General features: G+C 40.9%; 1 protein-coding gene across 1 annotated transcript in view; it reads left to right on the top strand.

The window, feature by feature from the left end:
- The first annotated feature begins 6,112 nt into the window (after positions 1 to 6,112).
- zgc:56699 (uncharacterized protein LOC405758 homolog) overlaps positions 6,113 to 24,801 on the top strand; it is a 236,272-nt gene continuing 217,583 nt past the window's right edge. The window contains exon 1 of the mRNA XM_049016153.1: positions 6,113 to 6,119. The gene's annotated coding sequence lies outside the window, so the exon portion shown is untranslated. The remainder of the gene's footprint in view (positions 6,120 to 24,801) is intronic.

The following is a 24,801-nucleotide window of genomic DNA, read 5'->3' as shown; positions in this document are numbered from 1 at the left end:
GAAAGAAAATCTGACGTAAGATATACTTAAGTAATAACGTTTCGGGAAACACGTCGCAGCATTAAGAGACAACTTGGAAGGACGTAGCTTTACGGAGGTTTTGGGAAATGCACCCTTGGTCTTTTAAGACACATCTAAGAGCATGAATTTGTAAAGTGTAAGTCTGACAGCCACTTTTAGATTAAAGAGAAAACAAAACTAAGAATGGAAATCTAAATAAAGTACAAAAACAACCACGATGCCACATGCAGTGTATTAACCAACAGCCCAAAGACTTTCATATGTATGTGTCTTAACTAATCTATGCTATTGGTTTTAGAGCTGTTTCACATTAAAGCAATAGTTGGTGAAAAATACAATCTTCTATCTGGCAACTTGCTGCACATGATCAGTTTTAGGTGTTCAGGGTGAGACTAGGTAATCCTGAGATATAAACATACCACAATATTAAATGATGGTCTTACTGTCCCACATTGTTTGAATTGAATTTAACTTCATTATTTGGGTTTTGTCCAGTTCTGTAAACCAGCAAACTGAGCGGCACTTTATTCTGAATCTACCAGTCAGCAAAATCCAACAAATATCTGTTTGCATACACTTTTATTAATGCACTGTTCATTTCTCCACTACAACACAATGGATTCTGTCCTGGAGCTCCTGATGGTGGGCAGTTCCTTGCCTGCACACTCAGCCTGCTGACCACATCTGCTGGACCGCACCACCCCTCTATCCTACTGATGGAAGCAGCACCCTCACCTGCCTGCCTAGACATCAGTTTTCGTAACTCCACTGGATATTCCACATTTATACCTGGACTATACACAATTCTGCTTTATAAATCGAGACTTCTTTTGGGTTATTTTGGGCTTCCTCTGTTGGCTCAATGATGGTGGGATCTCCCAAGCTTTCTTCATACTAGGCAGTTTTTTCTTTTCACTCTCGCCACTGGCTGGCTGGCTGGGGGCATTGAGCAGGTATAATGAAAAGCATTTTGAGACAATGTCATGTTGTGAAAATGCACTACAGAAAAATAAATTGATCTGATTAAATTTGTGCTCAAGGTGAAATGTAAAAACCCTTCTGTAATCGGGATTTGCGGGAATGCCCATAGCCTTGGTTTACAGTGACATGTTTTGTCTCTGTAGGATCTGAGGCACGAAGAGATTATAAAAGCTTGGTCTTTATATGGTGCAATGATACACAGAACTTGGGTTGCCAGGAGATTAAAGATTATCTGCTGCAAAAATTAGGGTGCTTTGATGCACCACATGTTTCTGCATCTTCTGTGTCCCATAACGGCACAAAGGAAAGACAGCTTTGAGGGGGGGTGGGGGCGACTAGGCTGGAGGGGGGTGGGGGAGGGGAGCAGAAATAACAGTACTGTATGAAAGGTGAAGAAGACCATCAACATGAACCTTTGAGGTGGACTTGGGAGCATGTTATTGAAGAGCACCTTTTAATCGTCCCCCTCTCCCAGTTAATAAACATCAAAGAGCAAGCAGGAGGGGAAAGAGTTTTAAATGGATCAGTCCGCTGGTAGAGACAAGGCCGCCCCTTGGATCCTATCCCGACCGCAGCTTTTCCTGTGTGTGATCTTTTGTGCAGAGCAAGGAAGAAAGACAGGGAGTCTTATGTAACTTGAATGGACTATGTATAGCCAAAAATACCATAGTGCCATTCAAGGGTCCCTTTTTAATGACGGTTTTAAATTGATCTCCACCTAAGCAGATTTTTTTTTCAGGAGATAAAATTACTGAAAGATCAAGAAGTTGTAAGCAGGCTTTGTCTGTATTCTGATGCAGCAAAATAATGCTATAGCTCCTGTTTATCATGGCCAAATTGACCCTTCCTGCAGAAGCGAGGGAGTAAAGCCTTTTTACTGATTCAAAAGCTGACAGCTGAAGATGCTTTTCAAAGCCTTCTTTAATGAGGCTGTGCTTCTACAACATACACCGATAATAAAAGATGCAGCACTAGACTTTTTCAGTCCCGATCTGGATAAAGCCAGCTCTCGTTTTCTCTAGTGAGCCCTTTAATTTGTGAAGTGCGTAACTGGAACACTTGCAATCAGAGCTGCGCAAACACAAAAGAGGATCTGCAAACAATTATTTCTCGTAGACTGGCAAAAATATAAGCTGGAAAAACTTTTGCCCGCCCTCCCGCAGTAAAAGGGTTGCCCACACTGTGGTACGACAATGTCCCACACTATTTACTGCAGATGGGTGTGATGTTTAAATTCATCGAAGACTCCTCAGAGTCAACTAATTCTTCGGGTTAAATCAGACGATGACGGTCTGTGCAAATGTACACAAATACCATGTAAGGAAAAGGACGAGGGTTCACTGGGGAAACACACACACACACATACACACACACACACACAACCAACCAGCCTCTATTATTCACTCACAGGGTTCCAACTGTGAAACATCTCAGGCAAAGAAATGATGTTCTTCTGCACAATTCTGGCAGATTTTAAAAAACAAGGGTAAAAAAGGAAAAGCAGGCATGCTCCAAATGCTAAGAAAAGGGATGCCAAAGTGCCATTTTATTTCTATTCATTGATGGATTCAATGGAGATAAGGGCAATCAAAAAAAAATGATAAAATAGGGCAACAGAGTTCTCAACTGTCTGGATACCCAGCTTGCTCTCTTTGGGACTGGGCTAATTTTGAGTGTGGAAAAAGTCCCTTTCCATAATTTAAATGCCATTTTAATAATCAAGTCATAGAAAGTAGTGATTTTGTCCTCCTCCTTTTTTTGATAAATTAAGAATAGCAGTAGGACTTCCTTTCACAATAAACAGTGCCTCAGGTTTTCCATCACTGTGCTTTATATAGGGCAGCATTCAGCATCCAGTCAGGTTAGTTAATGCATTGGCAGCCTTTCCCATAAGCTGAACAAAAAAACACATTTGACTGATTTTTTCAAATAAAATTCAATGGTCATACTAAAATGTACAGTGACTGACTGGACCCTCTGAGCCACTTACTGCTATGAAACTGTGTGGGAGAGAGATCTGCCGGCACACTTTCAGTGACCCCCAGGAAACAACAAAAAGCAAGATGAGTTGGATATGATTGTGGTTCAAAATTATAATTATTAACACAGGGTTACTCTAAGTAAGTCTGATGGATCATAAAACATTTTCAATTGAGAATCCAAACAATTTTTATGATAGATAGATAGATAGATAGATAGATAGATAGATAGATAGATAGATAGATAGATAGATAGATAGATAGATAGATAGATAGATAGATAGATAGATAACTGAAGTCAATATAACTAGCTTTACCATACTGACCTATAGAAATTATCTATAAAGTAGGGAAGTCTGAAAACAACTAAAAAGAAATACTTTATTTTCCATTTGCACAAGTAAGGGTACATTATAATGTTTTTTTTTTTTACAAATCCCATCTTGCTCTCCTTTGAGACATACACACATATATACAACTGAGAGCAGAGTTTGGGGTGAGAGTGCAGGGTCGGGCTGTTTACCAGGTGCCCCTTGAGCATTTTGGGAGTTAGGGGCTTTGCTCAAGGGGCCAACAGAGATGCGACTTTTCTGCTAGGGCTTGACCTGGTGACCTCACAAGCACAGAGGCCTTAACCTGCTGAGTCACACACCACTCGCCAATTTAACACTGAAGGTAATATGAAAACAAAGAAGATAAGATTCTGAGGATTAAAGATCTAATGTGTTATGAAAATGTTATTGTTGGACTGGGCTAGTTAACAATGTTTGCCGACTGTACATTTCATTTATCACGCAGACACCTCGAACCCCACTGTAACTTGCAAGCTGGGAATAGAGAGCATATTAATAAAAGCAGAAGCTGTCCCACTTTGATGACTTATAATACAACAGTCCTTCCCCCCCGCATCCCCGAAAGCTAGTGCTCAAACATCACATACCACATTGTATATCCAAGCACAGATTTGGACCAGGGATGAAAAGTGCAAAACAGCTGCCAAATGGCAGCACATAAATGTTTGTGTACGTGACTCCATTCTGGCAACCCCTAGTGCTATAAATAAGAGAAATGTTCTCATAATTTAAAGCATGCACCCCTCACATTTTTTATAAGTTAATAATAATCGCACTGCCTTTTATTCTTATTGCTCCAGAAATTCATTTTCATAAACACCCTGTGAGAAATTCTCCAGTAATCTCACTTCAATAACATTTTTTTAAACTGTTGTGATGCATGCTTGTGAAAATGTGTGAATGAAATATACTTGCACGTACACGTCTGTACACATGATTAATCACACTGGCTACATACTGTACAGTTGATGCTCAGCTTTATTTTTTTTTCCACCTGTAGCCAGGGAAACTGGTTACCAATGAATGTTCTCATATTAAGGAGGGTTACAGCACTGCGACTTTGTAGGCCTGTATTTTATTTACGACATTTATGTATTTAATCCAACTACTGTACATTATCCAACAGAACACAACTTAATCATTTAAATGCAATGGTCTATTTAATGGGGTTGATGATTGGAAGCCAAATTATACATTGCGGGGTACTTGACCCCTCCATCCCCATCCCCCGGTTCCTATGCCATTGATTCGATCAATGATGAAGCACATTGCAGGGTAGCACGGCAGCTCAGTGGGAGTCTCTCACACCTCCAAGGTTGGAATCTTCCCTCCCCCCATTTGTTTGGAATCCCAGTGTTATCCCAGTGTTATCCCATTATCCCACTGTTGTGCAAGTTTCTTCCGGTACTCAAGTTTACACATACGGTCCAGAGGCACACATTTAGGCTAACTGGCATCCATTGTAGGCCCCAGCCCCGTACCGTACACCTCCCCCAGACTTTGCTTGGAATCAGTGGCTGGAAGACGGATGAAATTCTCTGAATCAATCCAGCTGTGAGACCTACATTTGTTTGGCGTGATATTGGTACACCATGACACTAGAAAGCCATTTTGTCAGCAGGCGTGCCTAATCATATGCTGCACTTACTGGGACAAAAACCAGAATGCACAGAACCAAGACCTCCCTTTAATACTGGGTTGTTGTGCCGTAAACACTCAACCCAAATACAGCCTAGTAATACCTCTGATGATATGTTGCACCCAGAGAGCTCTGGAGTACCTTGACTCACATGAAAGAAGCTTCCAGATATACAGGCAGGTTATGTAATCTGTTCTGCTTTCTAGTATGTGAAGTACTGCTGTTTCTTTGTCATTTAACATATGGCTTGATGTTGTGGTGCATCATGCTGTATGCATTTAACAGGGTAAGGTAAGGAATACAAGCATAACTACATTTTTAGGCCACAGATTTTGTTTTTTGCTTGCCTGTGCCATTTTGGTTTCCTTCTATAAAACAAAGCTTTTTATAAAGCAGCCTGTTCTCAAAATGAACTTGTGCAAAACAATGCCGAATGGACTTGTATGTATAGACATGGGCAAAACAACCCGAAAAACCATCATTCATTTCTGCCCGACAGCTCTGTATTTCCTGAAAGCCATTAATAAAGTTGGATGTTGTATTTTTCCCACATCCTCTGCCTCTTCCCCTGATGTGCAGGATCTTGTATGACTCATATATAAATGTAGCTTGAAGGGTGGTGATTGTAGGAGAAACATACAGGGAGAAACAGCACACTGCTATAGGATTTATTTTGAAAGTTGTGGGGGAGGAGTTTAGTTAATAGTTATCATTGCTTACTGTATTTTGATATAGCTTATTGTGGAGAGTTGTCTACCTTGAGGGGGTCAACTGGCCTTAATGATAGGTAGGTCAGTGATCCAGGTAATTAAAGAGTGAAATTCAGTAACATGAAGAGGAGGGGACAGCTAAGAAAAGGATGAATGTAGAGAGCTAGTGTGGGAGGTCACCATAATGCTTCTTATTCAGTCTTTTCCGTGGACATCTGTACCCCAGGCTTACTATCCCTGTTAGGCATTACATTTAGGCTCTGGAACAAGCTTACAAAAGATAATTGTCCCACCCTTTTCATTTTCTTCAGATAACCCTAACCCTAGCTATACACAGGGCTACAGTTGGCGTCAGAGGGAGGTAAGAATGTAAATTCAATTTATGTCCAAAGAAAAACAGTAAAGTGAAGAGTGATACAAAAGGATCTGGTGGTTCCACACAGGAGAAAGCAGTGGTATAGCAATCATAGAATTGCTAAGGGGGGTACACCTCCTGGTGAGTTAAGGTTGTGGTGTAAAGGCTTGTATGAGTGGGGATGTCCACTGGCTTCACCTTGCAGAGTCGCTGCACTGATTGTTAACCTAACTGAGAAACACATACCAGTGAATTTGTATGAGGAGAACAATATAGGTAGTATCCAAATCCATGGCTAGGGGGTACTTTGAATCGGCTAAACTGGGCTTGGCTGTTAAGTTAAGGGGTGGAGCAAAGATGAGGCTCATTAAACAGGTGGTGAAAGGGGCAAGTATACGGTGTCCCATAAGGTGTTTCACTGGAATGATAAAAGAGATCTGTGTAGAGCTGCATATGAAATAAATGAAATCCTATATGAACACTGTAAATGGACATATATACAGTACTGTGCAAAAGCCTTAGGCAGCCAAAAAATAATTATGTTTAAATAACTGTCATGTTGGTGTAAAACTATGCTGTTACCCTTAGCAAAGTGTGTCAGTTTAGCCATTTCAAAACCTCTGCTAAAATAACCCTATTATTTCCAGCAACCGTACAATACACCCGTGTGTTTTTTGACCTGACCACTAGCCCACCTCATATATCTATTCAATATCTCGTTCACTTTTTTAACTAATTAAGTTAATTAATTAAGCGAGCTGATGGTGAAATTTAATAAATACATGGAATGGCCAAGGTGCCCCTGAGAAGTTTGGGAACTGAAGTGGTGTTCATCTAGCTATACAAGTAGATATCAGTAACTTTTTGTACAACAGAAGACATTTTTACTATTTTTTATTGTGTTACTCATAATTGTCATATGTTCTTATGTTAAATTATATTTTTTGTTCTAAGAAAATGTGCACTTACTACCCAGATAAATAGCTTTAAACATTTCTTTTGAGTGCCTAAGACTTTTGCACAGTACTGTATGTCAAAAAACAATTACAATCTCCCAACTAACACTATTTTTTTAATAAAACTTAAAGAAATCAGAACCTGATGGGTGTAATTTTTGCCCTTTCCCCCAGAAGAGCATTTGTGAGGTCAGGCATTGATTTTGGCCGTGAAAACCTGGCTCGCAATCTCTGTTCTAATTCATCCCAAAGGAGATTGACGGGGCTGAGGTCAGGGCTCTGTGCAGGCAAGTCAAGTTCTTCCACACCAAACTCACTCAACCATATCTCTATGGACTTTGATTTGTGCAAGTCATGCAGGAACAGAAAAAAACCATCCTCAAACTGTTCCTACAAAGTTGGAAGCATTGTCCAAAATGTCTTGATTTGCATCAAGACCTAAGAGTGGACCTAAGGGGCCTATCCCAACCCCTGAAAAACACTTCCATAATATTACCCCTCCTCCACCAAACTTTACAGTTGGCACAAGGAAATCAGGTAGGTAACATTCGCCGCACATCTGCCAAACACAGACGCATTCATCAGACTGCCGGAGAGAGAAGCGTGAGATGTCGCTCCATCGAACTTATTTCCACTGCTTTGGAGTCCAGTGACAACGTGATTTATACGACTCCATCTGACACTTTCAGTTCTTTTCATTTCAATGTTATTAATATAGTGCATTTTCACAACATTACATTGTCTCAAAGTGCTTTACATTATGCCCACCCAAAGCCCCCAGTGAGTAAGGACAGTGTCAAGAAAAAACTCCCTAGAAGGAAGAAACCTTGGGGGGAACCATACTCAAAGGGGTACCCCATCTTCCAGGGGCCAGCAGAGGAAGTCAAATGAGCAAGATAGCAAAGTTTCAGTTCACATTGTCCTAATATTAACATTTCAGTCTCAAAGCAGGGGCTAGGCAGGTGATGGTAGGTACTGGTGCTGCTTCAGATGGCAGGATGAACAGTGGTACAGCAGCAGAGCATACAGGATAAACGTCACAGGCAGAAGGGTGAGCAGTCCAGAAAGACTCCATAGGTAGTACAGATGTCGCAGGTAGCAGACTAGACAGAATATCTTGATAATTTTGAGTCTCCAGACAGCACACTCCAGGAGGAGTACAAGAAATAATTTAGCCAAAGTAGGGGAGACTAGGGGGAGTGCAAACAAGTGAGTGCGATATGTAAGCTCTAGCAGATATGGGTATGGCAGCGTGAGTAGGTGTGAGAGGCAAGTGGGAACACAGGCATGGGGAGTCCCTGAATTGTCAGCACTCCAATTCCACAAGGGGGTGTGAAGCTAGAGTGACAGCACTGACAGTTCAGTTTATCCAAAGCCAATGGGATCGATCCCCACCCAGCTCTACACCTCACACTACAGGTCTGACTGGGAGTGAGGAGTTACTTGAGCTAGAGTCTATAAGCAAGACTAAACAAGTGTGTTTTTAGTATAGACTTGAATATTGAGAGTGAGCCTGAATCTCACATATCTTCTGGAAGACTATTCCACAGCTGCTCATAAGAGCTCTATAAGAGAATTCTCTGCAGCCTGCCATAGTTCCTTCCATTATCTTGGGTTCTAAGAGGCCAGTAGATCTCTAAGGCATAGGGGAAAATCAAAAGGGGCTTTAATAAAAGAAGCAACAACATGGACAGGGAATAATCAAAAGGACCACAAGGGATCAAAACAGGGTGATTAGGATCAAGCAGGAATACAAAGTACAGGAAACATTCAGAAATAAAAGCAGGTAATGCCATCAATGACTTCACGCAGCTTCAATGACTGTACTGGGAAACTCATGACAGGGAGGCACTTTATATGCAGGGCAGCTGGAAGGAGAACATCTTCTGAAGCTTGGCTATGTTCTGTAGATGGTAGAACACAGTTCTAGTAATACTACATATATTGAAACTTAAATCTGAATCAACCAGGACACCAAGATCTCTGACCACTGTTAGGCTGAGTAGGAAGACCACCGAGGTTGAGGTTATAAACTTATTTCAAGCAGCCTTGGGACCAACTAGCAGTACTTCTGTTTTTTCTTCTGTTTAACATAAGGAAATCTTTTGCTTTTACATTTTTGGCATTTGCTTGGTCATGTGAGGCTTGCATGCAGCTGCTTGGCCATGGAAGCCCATTTCATGAAGCTCCCAGCGCACAGTTTCTGTGCTGGGATTAATGCCAGAGGAAGTTTGGAACTCTGCAGCTATCGAATCAACAGAGTGTCGGTGACTTTTACACACTATGCACCTCAGCACTTGCTGACCCCACTCTGTTACTTGTTACTTTATGTGGTCTGCCACTTCATGGGTGAGTTTCTGTTGTTCCTAAACACTGCAATAATACCACAAACAGTTGACCACGTGCAGCCCCTCCCCTATCACAATAACAAATCAGCATTTTTTGAACCTGCTTGTCCAATTTAGGGTTGCATGGGGTCTGGAGCCCATCTTAGAAGCTATGGGTACAAGGAAGGGAACAGCTCAGGATGAGGCGCCAACCCATTGCAGGGCACACTCACGCATGCACACGTACCGGCTATTTGGTAACTCCAATTCACCTCAAATGGTAACTTCTTGTTTTTGTACTGTGGTAGAAAACAGAAGTACCTGGAGGAAACCCCATAACAGCACAAAGAGAACATGAAACTCTACAAACATGGAGACATGGCAGAGACTCGAACCCTAGTCCCAGAGGTATGAGGCAACAGTGCTAATTACTGCACCACCCCCACCAAAATAACAACAATAATTAACTAGCAAAAATAATTTCAACAAAATTAACACTTTAATAAATCCCCCAATAAAACAGAAGCTCTTTTTTTAACAAAATAGACATGAACCAAAGTATACAACAATTATTTAGAAACTGTCTTCTATATCCCTCCCATTAGTGGTTCAACTCAGAAGTCACCTTGTGATGCCTTTCTAGAAAAACACAGGAAAAGTCTGGCTGACACACAGAACAAACAACTATTGTTCAATTGTGCTCTATTGATTATAATTATTGGATAAGTGGTAGAATGTATGAATTGTAAATATATAACCATAATATATTTACCTACATGAACACTAAACCTGTGTTGGGGAAAAATATCCATACAGTATTTCAGCCTCTCATCAGGGTTCAGCATCAAGCCCTGACCGACTTCATATATAGCTTCCCTAGCAACCCTATGCACTATAAATGTTAGACATTTTACTCAGTGGTTGCTAAGTTACAATCCCTGGACTTGGTGTGGTACTGACTCACATCCAGAATCAAGTGTGATGGCCTTGCACAAAAAGAATTTTATCAATGAATTCTCAACATGTTTTTATCAGATCTTTAGTCTCGTTCTCAAAACTCCGGAGCATATTTAGCACAGTACTGATCTGTTGTGGATCTTACATTCAATATGCTTCTTGTTCCTTTGACACAAATTGTATTCAGTGAACATATTTCAAAAACTTTTGAATTTCTTTTATACGATCAACTCAACTAAAACCAAAATGATGGATGTTTACTGCCTGATTTACAAATTCTTGCATTTTTTTACGTCAGAACTGATAACCTCATGTTCTAAACCTATTTTATAGGTAAATGTTAAAGTGAACAGCAGTTCACATTGTATGTAAACACAAAAATATGTTCTATATTTTTATTGCTATTGAGAAGTTTTGCAAAGAGACCAGTCACACCTGATTCCCATATAAGTTGAGGACATACCAGAGTGTTGAAGGTCTTTCAATGGCAATGAGCATATACATAAAAAGGGGACCTTTATGGTCTGATTTGGTTCAGTGTGGACACAGAATGTTATAGAAGAACAGAATGAGAGAGAAAGAAAAATCGCTGGACAAGGGAGAGGAAGAGTTAGAGAAGGACATGGTAGAGGGAGTGCAAGAGCTGTGAAATGAAATTAAAACCCTCCATCATACACCATGTCATAAACCATAGTCTATCACTGACAGAGGCTGGTGAAATAATTCAGCCAAATCTGAGATGAGAAACAGTGGCATCCATTGCCAAGATTTTTTTAAAAGCCAACAGGTAAAATATGCAGGAGCTTCTTCAACTATAATTAAGGGGGGAAGTAGGAGGTAACTTGGCAGCATTTTTGATTGCATAGGAGAACGCATGCAACCACAAACTGGTTTTCTACTCATCCAAGGATGGTGTCCCTTTTCCTTCACCACACTCACCTTTCCTTTACCTGACTGCAGAGTTTTTTTTCAGCCTGGAGAAAGTAAGTATTTGATCATCACCCACACAATCAACACATCAACCTCCTCAATGCAATGGATGATGGATGCCAAGAAATCCACTGCCAGGGCTGGACAAGGCACAACAAAGGATTGTTCTGAAGGTGCTGTTATTTCCATTTGCTAATAAAAAAAAAATACTGTATTGCAGCAATTCTACCACGTATTCCTTTTTCATATACTATATGTTATATACACTGAACAAAAATATAAACGCAACACTCTTGTTTCTGCTCCCATTTTTCATGAGATGGACTTAAAGACCTACAATTCATTCCAGATACACAATATTACCATTTCTCTCAAACATTTCTCACAAATCAGTCTAAATGTGTGATAGTGAGCACTTCTGCTTTGCTGAGAATCCATCCCACCTCACAGGTGTGCCACATCAAGATGCTGATCTGACATCATGGGTAGTGCACAGGTGTACCTTATACTGCCCACAATAAAAGGCCACCCTGGAATGTGCAGTTTTTTGCTTTATTGGGGGTCTGGGGACTCAGAACCGGTCAGTATCTGGTGTGACCACCATTTGCCTCATGCAATGCAACACATCTTCTTCGCATAGAGTTTATCAGATTGTCAATTGTGGCCTGTGGAATGTTGGTCCACTCCTCTTCAATGGCTGTGCGAAGTTGTTGGATATTAGTGGGAACTGGTACACGCTGTCGTATACGCCGGTCAAGCACATCCCAAACATGCTCAACGGGTGACATGTCCGGTGAGTATGCTGGCCATGCAAGAACTGGGACATTTTCAGCTTCCAAGAACTGTGTACAGATCCTTGCAACATGGGGCCGTGCATTATCTTGCTGAAACCTGAGGTGATGTTCATGGATGTATGGCACAACAATGGGCCTCAGGATCTCATCACGGTATCTCTGTGCATTCAAAATGCCATCAATAAAATGCACCCGTGTTCTTCGTCCATAACAGATGCCTGCCCATACCATAACCCCACCACCACCATGGGCCACTCGATCCACAACATTGACATCAGCAAAGCGCTCACCCACACGACGCCACACACGCTGTCTGCCATCTGCCCTGAACAATGCAAACCGAGATTCATCCGTGAAGAGAACACCTCTCCAACGTGCCAGACGCCATCGAATGTGCGCATTTACCCACTCAAGTCTGTTACGGCGACGAGCTGGAGTCAGGTCAAGACCCCGATGAGGACGACGAGCATGCAGTTGAGCTTCCCTGAGACGGTTTCTGACAGTTTGTGCAGAAAGTGTTTGGTTATGCAAACCAATTGTTTCAGCAGCTGTCTGAGTGGCTGGTCTCAGACGATCTTGGAGGTGAACCTGCTGGATGTGGAGGTCCTGGGCTGGTGTGGTTACACGTGGTCTGCGGTTGTGAGGCCGGTTGGATGTACTGCCATATTCTCTGAAACGCCTTTGGAGATGGCTTATGGTTGAGAAATGAACATTCAATGCACGAGCAACAGATCTGGTTGACATTCCTGCTGTCCGCATGCCAATTGCACGCTCCCTCAATGCTTGTGGCATCTGTGGCATTTTGCTGTGAGACAAAACTGCACATTCCAGGGTGGCCTTTTATTGTGGGCAGTATAAGGTACACCTGTGCACTACCCATGATGTCAGATCAGCATCTTGATGTGGCACACCTGTGAGGTGGGATGGATTATCTCAGCAAAGCAGAAGTGCTCACTATCACACATTTAGACTGATTTGTGAGAAATGTTTGAGAGAAATGGTAATATTGTGTATCTGGAATGCATTTTAGATCTTTAAGTCCATCTCATGAAAAATGGGAGCAAAAACAAAAGTGTTGCGTTTATATTTTTGTTCAGTGTAAAATAAAGATGAGTCTCACTTTTGTTATATAATGTTTGTAAGAAGGAAGAAGAAATGCATACATTTACCATGCTCATTCATTCATTGACCATATGTGAGGGTAGGAACATAGATCACCCAGTTAATCAATAGGTTTACATTCCGGCTCAGCTCTCTCTTTGCTACAAAAGAATGGTACACCACCCACATTACTGCTGATACTGAACTGATCTGTCTGCCAATCTCCTGCTCCCCTCTTCCCTCACCTGTGAATAAGACCCTAATATACTTAATCTCCTCTGCTTGAGACAGTAACTCATCCCCAACCTGAACAATCTCTCCTAATCTCTCCAGTCATATAAAGACCTAATGGCCAGTAACAACTGACCCTGTACTCCATACTCCCGGAGCACTCCCAGCAGGACCCCCCAAAAGGAAATGGTTGTATGCCTTTTTCAAGTCCACAAAACACATGTAGACTAGTTGGGAAATCTCCCTATGACCCATCCATTATCCTGTGAGTGTGAAGAGCTGTTCCAGTATTCCACAACTTCGACAGAACCTGAATTGTGCCTCCTGGATCTGAGGTTCGACCAATGGACAGACCCTCTTCTCCACTACCTCAGCATACTGTATACCTTCCCAGGGAGGCTGAGGAATGTGAACCCCCAGAAGGTGGAATATATCCTCTGGTAGGCTTTCTTAATGATTGGCACCATCACCACAGTCTGTGAATCCAAAGGCACTGTCCCCAACATTCATGCAATGTTCAAAAGGTGCATAAGCCAAGGCAGCCCATCAACATCAAGAGCTTTTAAGAACTCAGGGCGAATCTCATCCACCCTCGGAGCCTTACCACCAAAGAATTTTTTGACTACCCCAGTAACCTCAGCTCTGGGTGAGTCCTCCTTTGAAGGCTTGTCAGTAGGATTCAGAAGGTCCTGGAAATATTCCTTTCTCCACCTGACTATATCTCCATTTGTGGTCAGCAGCACTCCATTCCCACTGTAAACAGCATGGATAATGCCCTGCTTTCCCCTCCTGATAAAAAAAAAACTATAGCTTACATATGAAAATTTAAACCAAGTATACTTTCTGATGTATATTTCAAGTATAATTATGAAAAGTGAAATCCAAGTATGCTTTTATCTCTATTTCTAGTAAATGTATAAAAAGGACAAGTATTCTTTCCCAAGTATACTGTATCTCTACCAAGTATATTAAAAGCAAAATACAAGTAAACTATCTTTATGCCATATAGTTAAATAAGGTAAGTAGTGTTTGAAAGTATGAAGGGGATTATAAACTCAGTTGTTTGGTCACACTATGACAGGAAGAAAAATTAAGAAAAAGGTAATTTGAAGATGGAAATTTGCTTTTTACTACGTTAAACTGTGCTTCTTTACGACTATAATTTAAACAACACTCTGGAGCGTGTTTGAAATGCTTTGTACAATCTACTAGTGTTATTGTCTATTTTCTTAATTATTGTCTATTGTCTCAATATTTCAGCAGAGGTCATTTATTATCACATGAGAGAAAATGAGATTATATTATGGCAGAGGGTGTATTCTGTGTAATTTCTTGGCTGAGAGACGGCAGTGGGTGGCAGAGCCACATTTATAGGTGCTTACTGAGAAGTCCTTTTGCCTCATGCCATGTGAATGAAGCTGAGATGTTCTCCCAGTGTTGCCTGGGTGTTCACTGAGTGCTCCAGTTTCATCCCACTCCCAAAAAACTTGCGGTTTGGCTAATTGGCATCCCAATTTTGTCCATAGCATGTGCTTGTAAATGTATGTGTCCCACGATACACTAGAGGAGTGTTTCCCAATCCGATCCTTGGGGACTCACAGTCAGTCCATGTTTTTCTCCCCCTCCGAGCTCCCTACCAGACAAACCACATTTTTGCTCTCTCCTAGCTGGGAGGCAGCAGAAACATGGAGTGTCTGTGGGTCCCTGAGGACCAGAATGGGAAGCACAAAACTAGAGGGTGTTTCTTTACCCTAAGCCCAATACTACCTTAGTTGGGCTCCTGGTAGATTGATGGATTAAAAATAACTAAAAAATATACATATCTGGATCAATCCTCCAAATCAGGGTGCAGCATCACCCTACAGATACTAAATTCTAAAATAAAATTTACTTCACTGAATAAATTGTATTGTAAAATTGATGCCACAATAGGAGTAAACTTGATGACTTTTTCCTGGTACACATATATTGGCAAAAGTATTTGGGCACCTGCCTTTTCACACATGAATTTTAATGACATCCCATTCTTAATACATAGGCTTTAATAAGGAGTTGGCCCACCCTTTGTAGCTATAACAGCTTCAACTCTTCTGGGAAGCCTATACACAAGGTTTAGGAGTGTGTTTATGGGAATTTTTGACCATTCTTCCAGGAGAGTATTTGTGAGGTCAAGCACTGATGTTGGACGAAAAGACCTGGCTCACAATCTCCACTCTAATTCATCCCAAAGGTGTTCTATCGGGTTGAGGTCAGGACTCTGTGCAGGCAAGTCAAGTTTCTCCACACCAGACTCGCTCATCCATGTCGTTATGGACCTTGCTTTGTGCACTGGTGCACAGTCATGTTGGAACAAGAAGGGACCACCCTCAAACTGTTCCCACAAAGTTGGGAGCATGAAATTGTCCAAAATGGCTTTGAATGCTGCAGTATTAAGAATTCCTTTCACTGGAACTAAGGGGCCAAGCCCAACCCCTGAAAAACAAACACACACCATAATCCCCCCTCCACCAAACTGGCAACTGGCAAACAATTGGCACAATACAGTCAGGCAAATACCATTCTCCTGGCATCCGCCAAATCCAGACTTGGACATTCAATTGGCAGACAGAGAAGCGTGATTCATCACTCCAGAGAATACATCTCCACTGCTCTAGAGTCCAGTGGCGGCGTGCTTTACAACACTGCATCCAACACTTTATATTGCACTTGGTGATGTAAGGCTTGGATGCAGCTTCTCGGCCATGGAAACAAATTCCGTGAAGTTCTATATGCACTGTTCTTGAGCTAATGTGAAGACCACATGAAGTTTGGAGGTCTGTAGCTATTGATGTTAGCGACTTCTGTACACTGCGCGCCTCAGCATGCGTTGTCCCTGCTCTGTGATTTTACATGACCTACCATACCCAACATAAGACTTTAAAAACAAAAGCATGCTACTTTCTGTTAATAGGGTAGTTTCCCAGAATCTGTTTTTCTAGCAGCTTAAGGTGGTCCTTGATAAAAGAAGACAGTGCTGTAAAAAACAGCTCAGCACACCTTTGCAGTTTAGAGTTTGTTGCCCCTTTATTTCCATTCTCCAAGTTGAGTGAGTAATCAGTGTGAACGGGAAGACTTGCCCAGAATTGGGTTTGGGCAAACTGTGTCATGGGGGCTGACTTTCCTCCTCGGTCAGGACATGGCTGCTGACAGTTGCTTAGCAAACACAAGCAAACCTCTCCTCACCTCCAGCTCAGTATGTCGTGGGGTCTATTCAGGATGCATTACTTTACTAAAGCTCTATTCTATTAACTGCCTAGTTAATAGAACTGTCTGCTATCAGCTTGGGAACACAAGCTTCTGATATGTCCAGGGCCTGGAAGAAGAAAATCAGTCTTTGCCTATGTGAGTTGAGTGGTGGATTTCGCTAATGACACACAGATTTCAGAGGGTTTCAAACCCATTATTTTACTACATGGCTACATGCCTAATAGGAGTGTCCTGCTTCAACAGGGCAGGCACACTTATATCCAGCCAGATGGATCATAGATGAGACAAAGTCTTATGGATCATATTACACACCTGAAGTATTATTTTGCTCTCTACTGCTAAAAGAAGCAGAAAATGATACCATTTCTCCATAAACTGCTATTACATGCCAAGATGAATTACAAAAGGCCAGGATTAGAGTAAGTATTTTATTTCATTTTATGGGCAAGAATTCAACCTGCTACTTCTCAGTCTTCTGAAATAGCTGTTGCAGTATATTGTAAAATACCCAAACTAGAAAGTACCATTCATTAATGGAAGGGGCTATTGCAGAACCAAAAAGCAAAGCCAAACTGACTGTACCTATATTACTATTATCGTTAATCTTTGAGCACAGTCCTTGATTCCCATCTGTTACTGTGGATAGAGAACCAAATCAAACTTGAATAAAAGTGTGTGTGTGTACATTTGTACATTTCTATATGATAAAAATCTGTTACTTTGACCTTGTGGGGACATTTTTCCAGACCCTACAAGGGGAATCTCAGTTTTATAAAAATTTGTGACTGCAATCACACAACAAAAATCCAAAAGTCACGTATTTTGTTTGATTACCTATGGTTAAAGATAGGGCTTGGTAGGGTTAGGGTTATCATAACTGGGATATCTGGATTAGGGTTTTGCCTATAGAAATGAAAGGAGACACAAAGATATAATTACAAATCAGTGTGTGAGTCAGTACTGGCACATGGCTAAGATTCCACCAACCCCAATTTTTGTTACTGATGTAACAGTCAAAAAAGGCTGATGGAAAGAATTATGGTCACACTATTGACATCAATGTTCTTTGATTTTTATTTTTTATATTAAAAGGGTACACATCAAAAACATCTGAATAAAACCACTGACAATACGCCCATGTACAGCAAAGTTCCATGACAATAATTTCATTTAAAATTACTGAAACAAATTTGTGAATTTTAGAGAGTACACATATAATTTATGTTTCTTTATATTGATTGTTTTTTAATTAACAAATGATGGTTTACTCTAGCAATGGCCTCTTAGATAATGGCTGGCAAAAGAAAATGTGTTTGTTGAAGGTGTTTGTTGATGTACAAGAGCCTTAACTTGTAGTGTAAATGCTTGCAGAGATAGGTAAGGCAAGAAAATTCTTCGCATCTGGTGTCAGTCCATCTGTGACCACACATTAGTATCAAATTTTCACACATTGTCTACCACAGGACAATAGATCTATTTTATGATCAGGATGAGAAGCAAAAAAAATCTTTTATATATGCATAGACAATGAACGGGCTATCTAAAGTCTGAAGTGAAAAATATCCCAGAATGCACTAATGAATCCATAAAATGTCTCTTGGAGGACACAATATGATCATCCAAGTTAATCGAGATGACACCTGCATATGGCATGCTCTTCTCTGAGGGCTTAACGTAAAAGTGCGACAAGATGTCTAGGATACAGACAGACTGGGAACAAGGGAGATCTTGCTCTTAGTAACCTCAGCGGAACAATTCTATCATCATTCCTGTTAACACTGTACACCAAAAATCAAGTACAGTTCTTGCTCGAGGAATTAGCAGTTGTTCTCTGTGATTGTAAGATGTATTGATAAAGGAATATCAGAGGAGTATACATGCTTTGTGCAGGGTTTTGTTGGGTGGTGTAAGAACACCCACCTGCAGCTCAATGTCAGACAGACAAAAGAACTGGTGAAATTTAAGCAAGAGTGAATAAATGCAAGAATGCTTCGAAATCTACATCAATGATCGGCTAGACTGGCCGGAAAGTGCAAAACTAGGTTGTTTTCTTGAGGAGATTAAAATGGTTTGATGTCTGCAGCAAATGTTCATTGTAGTCAGTGTTATGTTCCTCACTACTGTTTAATGGGGGTGGGGGTGCGGGGTAATATCAAAGTGAATGAGATTGTTAATTAAACAAACTTTTGAGAAAGGCTAGCTCTATCACTGCACTGAGTCTGGACTTTTAAGAATCTGTTGAGGGAAGAAAGATGTCTAGATTGTAGTCCTTTCTGAATAAATAATAAATAGAGTTCACAGAGTTGAGGAGAACCTTCAGCCAAATGCTTACTTCCCCAAAATACACAACTGGGCATGTCAGACATTCCTTGGTATCTACTGCCAAATGGTTGTACAACACTTCAGGTCTCCATGTCCTTAACTCAAATCAGAGGACACTAAGCCAATTTTCTTTGACTTTATTATTTCACCTTTCATATTTCCACCTCACTAGTACTCTATATTTTCATTTTATTACCTGTTTGTTTGGGGGAAACTATTGTACTGGGAACTAGATCTGGGTTACATGGCAAAAATAATATATCACAATTTTTCTCAGACAGGATTATGAGCCACGATCTTATCATGATTTTTTTTTCATTTGTTTATAAAGCTATTCTGCAAATTACTGCATTGTTGCAGCAACTGATGCACTCCTGTGGCTTCCCCTTGCTGTCTGACTATCAGCAAACTCTTTTGGGGGATTTCTGGAGGTGGTGAAAAGGATTTGTTGTGCTGCCATCCAACGTGTGAACCTTGAAAATATTGCAAACAACTGTTATTTGCCCCGTGTGGGTTTTGGAAAATCCAAACAAGTTCCGAATTACCAGTGTCAAATTATTTTTAAGGACCAACTCCTCCATGACGTACATTCTACTACGTTGCCAAAAAGTGAATGTGTTGCATGTCGTGCATTGCATGTTGGAATGAAGGCTGAAAAGGGAGAGAAGAAGAAATAAAAGGCACTACTTACTGTTTACTATTACCAGTTTATAGGTGTGTCAAAATGGATTTGGCTGACAAAACTAGATGTATGTATGAGCTGTAGAACTGCAACTGAGAGAATGTGCACTATAGAACAATACTAATGATCTCTGCATAAAGGCAGATTGTGGAGACATTTTAATCCTTCATGATCTAATATCGTCAAATTACACACCCTCATGGTGAACTATTTATCTTTGTGATGCTACTGGACAACAACTTCCATCCTGTAGGAACAGTTCTCTTCAATCTTATACAGTGCCCTCCACAATTACTTGCACCCTTTGTAATGATTTGAAAAAAAGGTTAAAAAAAATCCACCTTTTGGTGAAGTAGTTTCATCCCACACTGAAAAAAGCGAGAAAATCCAATCTTTCATTAGGATAAATTTATTGAAAAAAAAAATCGTTCATCAAGAAATAATTATTTTCAACAAAAATTGGCAGCCCTGCTTTTAGTCCATTGTACAACCTCCCTTTGCCAGTATAACAGCACTATAACATTTTATAAGGTTGGAGATTACAGAGCAGGGCATCAGAGACCATTCCTCTTTACAGAATCTCTCCAGATCATCCAGGGTCCTAGGCCCTCTCTTGTGCACTCTCCTCTTCAGCTCCGCCCACAGGTTTTCTGTGGGGTTCAGGTCAGGGGACTGAGATGGCCATGGCAGAAGCTTGATTCTGTGGTCAGCTAACCATTTCTATGTTAATATGGACATGTGCTTAGGATCATAATCCTGCAGGAAGATCCAATGACAGCCCACTTTGTGTTTCCTGGCAGAGGCAGCCAAATTTTAATTTAAATGTTCTGGTATTTCATGGACCCCATAGTGCCATGTACCCTAACAAGGTTTCCAGGGCCTTTAGAGGAAAAACAGCCCCGGAACAGCACAGAACCTCCACCATAGTTTACAGTTGGGATGAAGCTCTTTTCATTATAGCCATCCTTCTTTTTACACCAAACCCACCTTGAATGTTTATTGAAAAAAGCTCCATTTTTGTTTCTTCAGACCATAGTACATGATTCCAGTCAAAGATGCAGTGTTTCGCAAACTCCAGGTCCTTACGTTTGTGGTTTACTGACAGACATGGCTTCTTTCTGGCACACCTTCCACATAATCATTAGCATGAAGGTGGCATCTCATGGCTTTTTCGGAGATGTGGTGACCCCAAGATTTTACTTTGTCTTCTAATTCACCAACACTGATCTGTAGGGATTTTATTGCCTCTCTTATGATCCTCCTCACTGTACATGGGGGCTAATTGGGTCCTATTACAGGCAGGTTTGTAACAGTTCGAGTTCTTGTTCACTTTTTGTATTATTGCCCTAACAGTAGAAATGGGCATTTTTGGGTGAGTAGCTATTTTTCTATACCAATTCCCTGACTTATGCAGGTCAACACACTTCTCCCTCATTTGGTTTGTATGTTCTCTGATCTTTCCCACGTTGATGGACGACTAAGGGAATTTGTCCTCTGTCACCTCATGTTTGTACCCCAGTTAATCAGGAAATCATGGATTACAGCTTGAAGGTTCCAATTCACTCCAATCAACTCAAAGATGCACAATTTACAGGGGAAACATGATTCAGTTACTTTGTGTTCAGGTAAGAGTGTTTTTGTTAAAAAAAAATCTTGATGAAGGATTTGTTTTTCTTAGAATAAATTTATTTCAGGGAAAGGTTTGATTTTTCTCAGTTTCTCAGGGGTTGAAGCTACTTCACTGAGGTAGTTTTTTTCTAACCCTTTTCACAAATCTTTACAAGGGGTGCCAATAAGTGTGGAGGGCTCTGTATGTCCCTTTCAATACGACTAGCTTCTGCACTAACAGTCTATCATCAATAAACCATTCTTGGTCTGCAGCTCATCTGCTAGGCACCAGTTGGTGGTTAATGAGACCTGAACATTGACATTTTGAGTGCAAGGGTCCTTAGGATGGGACTCTGAACCAGAATTAGTCCAGTAAAGCACCTAGCGGTGTATCTGGGTAAAACAAAAGCTAGAAAATAATAGTGAATCAGCAGTGATTTTTTTATGTTAATAAATAGGGGGTGGCATGGTGGTGCAGTGGTTAGCACTGTCGCCTCACACCTCTGGGACCCGGGTTCGAGTCTCCGCCTGGGTCACATGTGTGTGGAGTTTGCATGTTCTCCCCATGTCAGGTGTGTGAGTGTGCCCTGCGATGGGCTGGCCCCCCCATCCTGGGTTGTTCCCTGCCTCATGCCCATTGCTTCCAGGATAGGCTCCAGATCCCCTGCAACCCAGTAGGATAAGCAGTTTAGAAAATGGATGGATGTTAATAAATATGCACATTCAGGCTTTTTGGTTGTGTGTTTTCAGCTGTGGTTTAGTCTTTTCAATATTGGGTCAAGGCTGGGTGTGGTATCCGGGTCAGACACCAATTTCCTCTGGCTGGTGTGACCCACACTCTCAGAAACCATTTTCTGTCCAGACCCAGGGGGGGTTACCAGATGTCCCACTTGCTCCTGTTGACCTTCATTTGGACTGTCTGCTGTAACCTTCCACCGACCAAGAGACTGAAAAACAATCACTACCAATTTCTGTGCCTAAATATAGTATTTCACTGAAATTTAGTGTGCGGAACCTTGAATGCTGTAGTTATCGCCACTCTTTTAAATTTAAACAAAACTGCGAAGCCTTTACAGTATCCCCAATTCCCGTTCAATCTTAGTTTCACATGATTTTGTGCATTGTCAAAATGCAAAATTTTCACCCCTTTCATCTATGAGAAAAACTTCAATTTGAAGGAAGGTTCAAGACCGACTGATACTCAAAACCAAGTTATCAAAAGCATATTTTTAAATCCTGAGTTAGCCATTATTCTACTCTGAACTTCTAAAACAATTCCTCCTGCCCTCTGTTTGGTCTCCATGATCTTTTGCCATAACGAATGCAGATCTATGTCCTGATGTGGGAATTTCCCTTCCTCCAAGACCCCTCCCAGCTCGTGTTATCTGAGAGTCTTGATCAAGCTGTATGTGCTCCTCTAACTGTTGTCTAAAAACATGAGATCGCCCACAGAAACATAATGAAAACCAGATGTGAAGGCTTGTAGGCCAAGAAAAAGGACGAGAGGAGAGCAAGAAAGACTCTGGTGTGTTATTTATGAGGGTTTTGATTCAGCCTAGAATACGTCCTTACAGACAAAGAGTGTTATAACGTTTCTAGGGTTCCTCCCAGAACCTCCCAAGCCAGTGGGAGAATAATCATCCAAAATCAGCTATCCAAGGCACCTTTGTGTAACTCTGCTAACTCCATCAATCAATGTAAGGCATTAACGGGGAAACCCAAACCCTTTTCAACTTGCCCATGAAATATATGTGTTGATGATTGTAGTGTCCTTAATTAAACAATACAGACATGTAGTAAAATAAAAACCAGCAGAACTGGAATTCCTTTACTGTTGTTTATAACTTAAATTGATTGCTTGTTTTTAAAGGTCTTTTATTTACTGTATGATCACAACAACTAAAAAAAACAGAATACAAAAATGTTCAGCCACATCTAAATATACCAATTTCTTACATGACTAATGGATCCATCCTCTGGTAGCACTTTCAATCAATAGCTTTGTTAGGCTGTATTCAGTCATGTCCCATGTCTACATCTTAAATGTGACTCATCGTATTGATTTGGATCAGCACTTCATTTTATTTCACCTCTGTCACCCAACACCACCTCCCATCTCCCAAGCCATCCATTTTCTGCAAAGCCCAGGTCTGTTGAGCACTGGATTACTAATTTAACCTTGGTTATTTGGTAGAAAATTAAATCCAAACATGTATAGAACCATTACACACAAAAAAAAAATGAGCACAAAGAGTTTCCCAAGGAGGCAGTTTTTCAGGAGGCCGAAAGAAGGGGAACTCCGAAGCAACCAGAAGGAGGAGCTTACAGCTCCACCCACATTTGCCACAGACCGCTATCAGCATCAGTTCCCCCGCTGTCTGACAGGCATTTTCCAGACGCCAGAATATGCCCAATGAAGCTGCCATTCTCTACACATATACAATGTGTCTCAGGACCATGACTGGCCTGTTAAAGTGGAGCGGTGGAGTCAGCTTTAGCAGAACCAGACATGGTTCAGCAATGAGTGCTGACAGGTTTGGGCTGCTGAGAGACTCTCCGTGCCTGACTTGGAATTTAGACCCGCAAGAAGGATCTGTGACATTTGGGACACCATCCCTCTCCTGGCTTGGTGGAAACAAAGTGGTTTAGGTCTCATTAAGCTTATCCCGCTCTCACAGCTTCACCCCACAAAGCCTGTGTGCTCCAAGTGATCCAGCAGAGTAAACATCTGGACTGAATTATTAACTATTACTACATGTGCTTCATCATCTCCTTCCCATAACTAATCTTCTGGCACAGTGGTAAATGTCAGTCACAAAGGTACACGTCTCAACTTCATGTCTTTGCCCTTAAGAGGACATTTGCCTTCAAGAATCACAGGGCATCCCTTGGATTTATATATGTCATAGCTTAAGAGGCCTCAGAGAACTTATATCTGGAATAGTTGAAACACCATCACGATATTAAGTTGGATTTTTTTATGTAGAAGAAACAGAAATTCAAACACAAGGAAAAAATTACTCAAATTTTCTCTTTACTTGACATAATAAATGAAAAACATGCCAAGAACCATCCAACACTAGGGGGATAAAGGGGAATAAAGTCCACAAAAAAAGAGTTTTCATAACAGTAACTAAATGAAAATTGTGGCCTATTCTGTCACAGAAACACTGAATCCAGATAGTTTTACATAACTGCTATTGGAAAAGTGCCAGTTATGCAATGCTGACACAAAGACCTACATCATAACTGACAGTGATTAAAATTGCAGCTTTCAGTTGAATTCATGGTTTTATGGCACATATTTCATATTTCTCACCAATGCAGTATTTGTTTTTCTGTTACAAAGTGACAGTTATGCCACATTCAAACTTAGAGGCTGTGCTTCGGTGTCCTGTGTTCTTATTATCCAATGTCCAAATTTCATAAACCCAATAAGAAGGTTTTTAAATATTTGCTGCTCATGTCTTTCTTCTAACTTGATTGGCAGTGTGGCAGTTTATCGTCTGGAGTAGTAAACTTAGCGGAAACTAGAAGATCTGAAAGCCAGTAAGATAATTAAAAATAGAATGCTTAGCAAAAACACTCATGTGTTTATGATATATATTC

Source organism: Brienomyrus brachyistius, chromosome 6 (genome assembly GCF_023856365.1).
Source record: "Brienomyrus brachyistius isolate T26 chromosome 6, BBRACH_0.4, whole genome shotgun sequence".
Classification (NCBI taxonomy): Eukaryota; Metazoa; Chordata; class Actinopteri; order Osteoglossiformes; family Mormyridae; genus Brienomyrus; species Brienomyrus brachyistius.
This window is presented reverse-complemented; position numbering and strand designations above follow the sequence as displayed.